A 9,450-nucleotide genomic window follows, 5' to 3' on the forward strand; every position below is an offset into this window, starting at 1 on the left:
GCCTAATAAGCCAAGTTTTCATGAATTAATTGTTTTTCAACTATCTAACCTACCTAACCTAACCTAACCTAACTTTTTCGGCTACCTAACCCAACCTAACCTATAGAGATAGGTTAGGTTAGTTTAGGTAGGGTTGGTTAGGTTAGGTCATATATCTACGTTAATTTTAACTCCAATAAAAAAAATTGACATCATACATAATGAAATGGGTAGCTTTATCATTTCATAAGAAAAAAATTTGAGAAAATATATTATTTCAGGAAAACTTGGTTTATTAAGCAAATCGGGCCTTGCATAGTTGGCCGAGAAGTGCGTTCTGGCTACTAGGTACGACATATATATATATATATATATATATATATATATATATATATATATATATATATATATATATATATATATATATATATATATATATATATATATATATATGTCGTACCTAGTAGCCAGAACTCACTTCTCAGCCTACTATTCAAGGCCCGATTTGCCTAATAAGCCAAGTTTTCCTGAATTAATATATTTACTATAATTTTTTTCTTATGAAATGATAAAGCAACCCTTTTATCTATGTATGAGGTCAATTTTTTTTTATTGGAGTTAAAATTAACGTAGATATATGACCGAACCTAACCAACCCTACCTAACCTAACCTAACCTATATTTATAGGTAAGGTTAGGTTAGGTAGCCAAAAAAAGCTAGGTTAGGTTAGGTTAGGTAGGTTAGGTAGACGAAAAAACATTAATTCATGAAAACTTGGCTTATTTGGCAAATCGGGCCTTGAATAGTAGGCTGAGAAGTGCGTTCTGGCTATTAGGTACGACATATATATATATATATATATATATATATATATATATATATATATATATATATATATATATATATATATATATATATATATATATATATATATATATATATATATGTCGTACCTAGTAGCCAGAATGCCCTTCTCAGCCTACTATGCAAGGCCCGATTTGCCTAATAAGCCAAGTTTTCATGAATTAATGTTTTTTCGACTACCTAACCTACCTAACCTAACCTAACTCAACTTTTTCAGCTACCTAACCTAACCTAACCTAACCTATAGAGATAGGTTAGGTTAGGTTAGGTAGGGTTGGTTAGGTTCGGTCATATATCTACGTTAATTTTAACTCCAATTAAAAAAAATTGACCTCATACATAATGAAATGGGCAGGTTTATCATTTCATGAGAAAAAAATTAGAGAAAATATATTAATTCAGGAAAACTTGGCTTATTAGGCAAATCGGGCCTTGCATAGTAGGCTGAGAAGTGCGTTCTGGCTACTAGGTACGACATATATATATATATATATATATATATATATATATATATATATATATATATATATATATATATATATATATATATATATATATATATATATATATAAATATATGTCGTACCTAGTAGCCAGAACGCACTTCTCAGCCTACTATGCAAGGCCCAATTTGCCTAATAAGCCAAGTTTTCATGAATTAATTGTTTTTCGACTACCTAACTTACCTAACCTAACGTAACCTAACTTTTTCGGCTACCTAACTTAACCTAACCTATAAAGGTAGGTTAGGTTAGGTTAGGTAGGGTTGGTTAGGTTCGGTCATATATCTACGTTAATTTTAACTCCAATAAAAAAAAATTGACCTCATACATAATGAAATGGGTAGCTTTATCATTTCATAAGAAAAAAATTAGAGAAAATATATTAATTCAGGAAAACTTGGCTTATTAGGCAAATCGGGCCTTGCATAGTAGGCCGAGAAGTGCATTCTGGCTACTAGGTACGTCATATATATATATATATATATATATATATATATATATATATATATATATATATATATATATATATATATATATATATATATTATTAAATATGACCGAAAAAGTAAGATTAATAATTTTAACACGAATTTTCTCAATCTTTCGTACAATATGCTTCACTGTTGGAGGTAAATCAAAAATCACTTCTCCAAAATTCATTTTTATTTCTAGTCTGACGCGACACGGGCGCGTTTCGTAAAACTTATTACATTTTCAAAGACTTCACAAATACACAACTGATTAGAACTTGCGTTTCCCTGATTTTATATCTACATTTGAGTGAGGTGGGAAGGGTGATGTGGCATTACATTTGAGTGAGGTGGGAAGGATGATGTGGCATTAACACAAGACAGAACACTAGAGGATATTAATAGGGTATTAAAAGTATCAACACAAGACAGAACAGAAACAATGGGTATTGAATAGAAGTGTTTGTAGAAAGCCTATTGGTCCATATTTCTTGATGCTTCTATATTGGAGCGGAGTCTTGAGGTGGGTAGAATATAGTTGTGCAATAATTGGCTGTTGATTGCTGGTGTTGACTTCTTGATGTGTAGTGCCTCGCAAACGTCAAGCCGCCTGCTATCGCTGTATCTATCGATGATTTCTGTGTTGTTTACTAGGATTTCTCTGGCGATGGTTTGGTTATGGGAAGAGATTATATGTTCCTTAATGGAGCCCTGTTGTTTATGCATCGTTAAACGCCTAGAAAGAGATGTTGTTGTCTTGCCTATATACTGGGTTTTTTGGAGCTTACAGTCCCCAAGTGGGCATTTGAAGGCATAGACGACGTTAGTCTCTTTTAAGGCGTTCTGTTTCGTGTCTGGAGAGTTTCTCATGAGTAGGCTGGCCGTTTTTCTGGTTTTATAGTAAATCGTCAGTTGTATCCTCTGATTTTTGTCTGTAGGGATAACGTTTCTATTAACAATATCTTTCAGGACCCTTTCCTCTGTTTTATGAGCTGTGGAAAAGAAGTTCCTGTAAAATAGTCTAATAGGGGGTATAGGTGTTGTGTTAGTTGTCTCTTCGGAGGTTGCATGGCTTTTCACTTTCCTTCTTATGATGTCTTCGATGAAACCATTGGAGAAGCCGTTATTGACTAGAACCTGCCTTACCCTACAGAGTTCTTCGTCGACTTGCTTCCATTCTGAGCTGTGGCTGAGAGCACGGTCGACGTATGCGTTAACAACACTCCTCTTGTACCTGTCAGGGCAGTCGCTGTTGGCATTTAGGCACATTCCTACGTTTGTTTCCTTTGTGTAGACTGCAGTGTGGAAACCTCCGCCCTTTTCCATGACTGTTACATCTAGAAAAGGCAGCTTCCCATCCTTTTCCGTCTCGTAAGTGAAACGCAGCACGGAACTCTGCTCAAATGCCTCCTTCAGCTCCTGCAGATGTCTGACATCAGGTACCTGTGTAAAAATGTCGTCAACATACCTGCAGTATATGGCCGGTTTCAAGTTCATGTCGACTAAGACTTTTTGCTCGATGGTACCCATGTAGAAGTTTGCAAACAGGACACCTAGGGGAGAACCCATGGCGACCCCATCCACTTGCTTATACATGTGCCCATCCGGGCTCATCCCTACAGACAAAAATCAGAGGATACAACTGACGATTTACTATAAAACCAGAAAAACGGCCAGCCTACTCATGAGAAACTCTCCAGACACGAAACAGAACGCCTTAAAAGAGACTAACTTCGTCTATGCCTTCAAATGCCCACTTGGGGACTGTAAGCTCCAAAAAACCCAGTATATAGGCAAGACAACAACATCTCTTTCTAGGCGTTTAACGATGCATAAACAACAGGGCTCCATTAAGGAACATATAATCTCTTCCCATAACCAAACCATCGCCAGAGAAATCCTAGTAAACAACACAGAAATCATCGATAGATACAGCGATAGCAGGCGGCTTGACGTTTGCGAGGCACTACACATCAAGAAGTCAACACCAGCAATCAACAGCCAATTATTGCACAACTATATTCTACCCACCTCAAGACTCCGCTCCAATATAGAAGCATCAAGAAATATGGACCAATAGGCTTTCTACAAACACATCTATTCAATACCCATTGTTTCTGTTCTGTCTTGTGTTGATACTTTTAATACCCTATTAATATCCTCTAGTGTTCTGTCTTGTGTTAATGCCACATCATCCTTCCCACCTCACTCAAATGTAATGCCACATCACCCTTCCCACCTCACTCAAATGTAGATATAAAATCAGGGAAACGCAAGTTCTAATCAGTTGTGTATTTGTGAAGTCTTTGAAAATGTAATAAGTTTTACGAAACGCGCCCGTGTCGCGTCAGACTAGAAATAAAAATGAATTTTGGAGAAGTGATTTTTGATTTACCTCCAACAGTGAAGCATATTGTACGAAAGATTGAGAAAATTCGTGTTAAAATTATTAATCTTACTTTTTCGGTCATATTTAATAATATATGTCTACAGGAAAGACTGCTACCAAAATATACTAATATATATATATATATATATATATGTCGTACCTAGTAGCCAGAACTCACTTCTCAGCCTACTATGCAAGGCCCGATTTGCCTAATAAGCCAAGTTTTCATGAATTAATTTTTTTCGACTACCGAACCTACCTAACCTAACCTAACCTAACTTTTTCGGTTACATAACCCAACCTTATCTATAGAGACAGGTTAGGTTAGGTTAGGTAGGGTTGGTTAGGTTCGGTCATATATCTACGTTAATTTTAACTCCAATGAAAAAAAATTGACCTCATACATAATGAAATGGGTAGCTTTATCATTTCATAAGAAAAATTTTAGAGAAAATATATTAATTCAGGAAAACTTGGCTTATTAGGCAAATCGGGCCATGCATAGTAGGCTGAGAAGTGAGTTCTGGCTACTAGGTACGACATATATATATATATATATATATATATATATATATATATATATATATATATATATATATATATATATATATATATATATATGTATTTATATATATAGATAGATAGATAGATAGATAGATAGATAGATAGATAGATAGATAGATAGATAGATAGATAGATAGATAAAATGGAGATTTGATCAACTGATATGTTGTCTATTGACATGTGATTTTTTGTGACATTCTGATGGCTGCTATTGTCATAATGGCTTAGTGCTTTCTCCTGATAATTATCTCTGATTGCCCCTGACAACTCACTCTTGTCGTGGGTGACCCTGAAGTTGTCGAGGACGTGCTGGGGCGCTCTGGGGTCGAGGGCTACGGTGAAGGGCGGCCCGTGGCCCTGGCGCCAGTCGTCAGGGTCCCCAAGCCTCACCCGGGCCACCACCTGGGCCCTGCCGTTCTCCACCACCTCCACCTCCCGCGGCACCGCCAGGAACGGCGGGTTGTCGTTCACGTCCGTCACGTTCACCTGCAGGAAGAGCACCCAGCCAGGGTGAGGTCATCTTCAGGCATATGGTTGACCATCCCTCTATGGATATAACGACATTCCAAAGACAGTGACAAGTTGAGTACTTACAATGCCGAGACAATGTCAAGTTGTGTACTTTCCGTGCCGAGACAGTGACAAGTTGTGTACATACAGCGTCATATAGAAGGATTAACACTTCTGAAGAAGTATTATTAATTAAATACATAAGTACTTACGGAAATTCCTGCCTTAATTCTTCCTTCGTAGTCTGACATTGTCATATATATGTATATATATATATACATATATATATATATATATATATATATATATATATATATATATATATATATATATATATATATATATATATATATATATATATATATATATATATATATATAAAATATATATATATATATATATATATATATATATATATATATATCTTTATATATATATATATATATATATATATTTATCTTTATATATTTATCTTTATATATATATATATATATATATATATATATATATATATATATATATATATATATATATATATATATATATATATATATATATATATAAATAAAGATAATTCACGATTGGATACAGATAAGTAGGACTCATTTTGAGTCAATGCTTGAGAGGCGAGTGAGAGGAGGTTCAGAGAGATAATATATACAAACACCTCCTCCAGAATAGCGAATAGAAACGCATTTTGACACAAAGAATTGGTCAACGGAAATAGTAAGAGAGAACACACTTTAGCTCGGAAGCATATTAGGAAAAGATGCCAGTGAGGGACATTCAAAACGATGTAAACCTAACGAAACATCTGGTTGTTACAGTGCTTATACAGACAAGTTATTACTTACAGTGCTGATACAGTGACAACATGTGTACCTACAGTGCTGATACAGTGACAACATGTGTACCTACAGTGCTGATACAGTGAAAAACATGTGTACTTACAGTGAGGTTGGCTGTGGCAGTCCTGGGAGGGGTGCCGTCATCCACCGCCCACACCAGCACCGAGTGGGCGGCCGCTGTCTCGCGATCCAGGCCGCCCACAACCCAGACCGCCCCCGACCCGTCTACACTGAACTGTCGTCTGGGGTCACTGTCCTCTGCTATCTTGTAGCGCACGCGGCTGTGTCCTCCCTGCGGTTAGTGGCGGGTATTAGTGTAGTACACCTGGCTGTGTCCTCCCTGCGGTTAGTGGCGGGTATTAGTGTAGCACACCTGGCTGTGTCTTCCCTGCGGTTAGTGGCGGGTATTAGTGTAGGACACATGGCTGTGTTCCTCCCTGCGGTTTGTGGCGGGTATTAGTGTAGGACACCTGGCTGTGTCCTCCCTGCGGTTAGTGGCGGGTATTAGTGTAGGGCACCTGGCTGTGTCCTCCCTGCGGTTAGTGGCGGGTAGTTAGTGTAGGACACCTGGCTGTGTCCTCCCTGCGGTTAGTGGCGGGTATTAGTGTAGGACACCTGGCTGTGTCCTCCCTGCGGTTAGTGGCGGGTATTAGTGTAGGACACCTGGCTGTGTCCTCCCTGCGGTTTAGTGGCGGGTATTAGTGTAGGACACCTGGCTGTGTCCTCCCTGCGGTTAGTGGCGGGTATTAGTGTAGGACACCTGGCTGTGTCCTCCCTGTGGTTAGTGGCGGGTATTAGTGTAGGACACCTGGCTGTGTCCTCCCTGCGGTTAGTGGCGGGTATTAGTGTAGGACACCTGGCTGTGTCCTCCCTGCGGTTAGTGGCGGGTATTAGTGTAGGACACCTGGCTGTGTCCTCCCTGCGGTTAGTGGCGGGTATTAGTGTAGCACACCTGGCTGTGTCCTTGCAGTTAGTGGCGGGTATTAGTGTAGCACACCTGGCTGTGTCCTTGCAGTTAGTGACGGGTGTTAGTGTAGCACACCTGGCTGTGTCCTTGCAGTTAGTGACGGATGTTAGTGTAGCACACCTGGCTGTGTCCTTGCAGTTAGTGGCGGGTATTAGTGTAGCACACTTGGCTGTGTCCTTGCAGTTAGTGACGGGTGTTAGTGTAGCACACCTGGCTGTGTCCTTGCAGTTAGTGGCAGGTGTTAGTGTAGGACACCTAGCTGTGTCCTCCCTGCGGTTAGTGGCGGGTATTAGTGTAGCACACCTGGCTGTGTCCTCCCTGCGGTTAGTGGCGGGTATTAGTGTAGCACACCTGGCTGTGTCTTCCCTGCGGTTAGTGGCGGGTATTAGTGTAGCACACCTGGCTGTGTCCTCCCTGCGGTTAGTGGCGGGTATTAGTGTAAGACACCTGGCTGTGTCCTCCCTGCGGTTAGTGGCGGGTATTAGTGTAAGACACCTGGCTGTGTCCTCCCTGCGGTTAGTGGCGGGTATTAGTGTAGGACACCTGGCTGTGTCCTCCCTGCGGTTAGTGGCGGGTATTAGTGTAGCACACCTGGCTGTGTCCTCCCTGCGGTTAGTGGCGGGTATTAGTGTAAGACACCTGGCTGTGTCCTCCCTGCGGTTAGTGGCGGGTATTAGTGTAGGACACCTGGCTGTGTCCTCCCTGCGGTTAGTGACGGGTGTTAGTGTAGGACACCTGGCTGTGTCCTCCCTGCGGTTAGTGGCGGGTATTAGTGTAGGACACCTGGCTGTGTCCTCCCTGCGGTTAGTGGCGGGTATTAGTGTAGTACACCTGGCTGTGTCCTCCGTGCGGTTAGTGGCGGGTATTAGTGTAGGACACCTGGCTGTGTCCTCCCTGCGGTTAGTGGCGGGTATTAGTGTAGCACACCTGGCTGTGTCCTCCCTGCGGTTAGTGGCGGGTATTAGTGTAGGACACCTGGCTGTGTCCTCCCTGCGGTTAGTGGCGGGTATTAGTGTAGTACACCTGGCTGTGTCCTCCGTGCGGTTAGTGGCGGGTATTAGTGTAGGACACCTGGCTGTGTCCTCCCTGCGGTTAGTGGCGGGTATTAGTGTAGGACACCTGGCTGTGTCCTCCCTGCGGTTAGTGGCGGGTATTAGTGTAGGACACCTGGCTGTGTCCTCCCTGCGGTTAGTGGCGGGTATTAGTGTAGCACACCTGGCTGTGTCCTTGCAGTTAGTGGCGGGTATTAGTGTAGCACACCTGGCTGTGTCCTTGCAGTTAGTGACGGGTGTTAGTGTAGCACACCTGGCTGTGTCCTTGCAGTTAGTGACGGATGTTAGTGTAGCACACCTGGCTGTGTCCTTGCAGTTAGTGGCGGGTATTAGTGTAGCACACTTGGCTGTGTCCTTGCAGTTAGTGACGGGTGTTAGTGTAGCACACCTGGCTGTGTCCTTGCAGTTAGTGGCAGGTGTTAGTGTAGGACACCTGGCTGTGTCCTCCCTGCGGTTAGTGGCGGGTATTAGTGTAGCACACCTGGCTGTGTCCTCCCTACGGTTAGTGGCGGGTATTAGTGTAGCACACCTGGCTGTGTCTTCCCTGCGGTTAGTGGCGGGTATTAGTGTAGCACACCTGGCTGTGTCCTCCCTGCGGTTAGTGGCGGGTATTAGTGTAAGACACCTGGCTGTGTCCTCCCTGCGGTTAGTGGCGGGTATTAGTGTAAGACACCTGGCTGTGTCCTCCCTGCGGTTAGTGGCGGGTATTAGTGTAGGACACCTGGCTGTGTCCTCCCTGCGGTTAGTGGCGGGTATTAGTGTAGCACACCTGGCTGTGTCCTCCCTGCGGTTAGTGGCGGGTATTAGTGTAAGACACCTGGCTGTGTCCTCCCTGCGGTTAGTGGCGGGTATTAGTGTAGGACACCTGGCTGTGTCCTCCCTGCGGTTAGTGACGGGTGTTAGTGTAGGACACCTGGCTGTGTCCTCCCTGCGGTTAGTGGCGGGTATTAGTGTAGGACACCTGGCTGTGTCCTCCCTGCGGTTAGTGGCGGGTATTAGTGTAGTACACCTGGCTGTGTCCTCCGTGCGGTTAGTGGCGGGTATTAGTGTAGGACACCTGGCTGTGTCCTCCTTGCGGTTAGTGGCGGGTATTAGTGTAGCACACCTGGCTGTGTCCTCCCTGCGGTTAGTGGCGGGTATTAGTGTAGCACACCTGGCTGTGTCCTCCCTGCGGTTAGTGGCGGGTGTTAGTGTAGGACACCTGGCTGTGTCCTCCCTGCGGTTAGTGGCGGGTATTAGTGTAGGACACCTGGCTGTGTCCTCCCTGCGGTTAGTGACGGGTGTTAGTGTAGGACACCTGGCTG

Source organism: Procambarus clarkii, chromosome 42 (assembly GCF_040958095.1).
Source record: "Procambarus clarkii isolate CNS0578487 chromosome 42, FALCON_Pclarkii_2.0, whole genome shotgun sequence".
NCBI classification, from domain to species: Eukaryota; Metazoa; Arthropoda; class Malacostraca; order Decapoda; family Cambaridae; genus Procambarus; species Procambarus clarkii.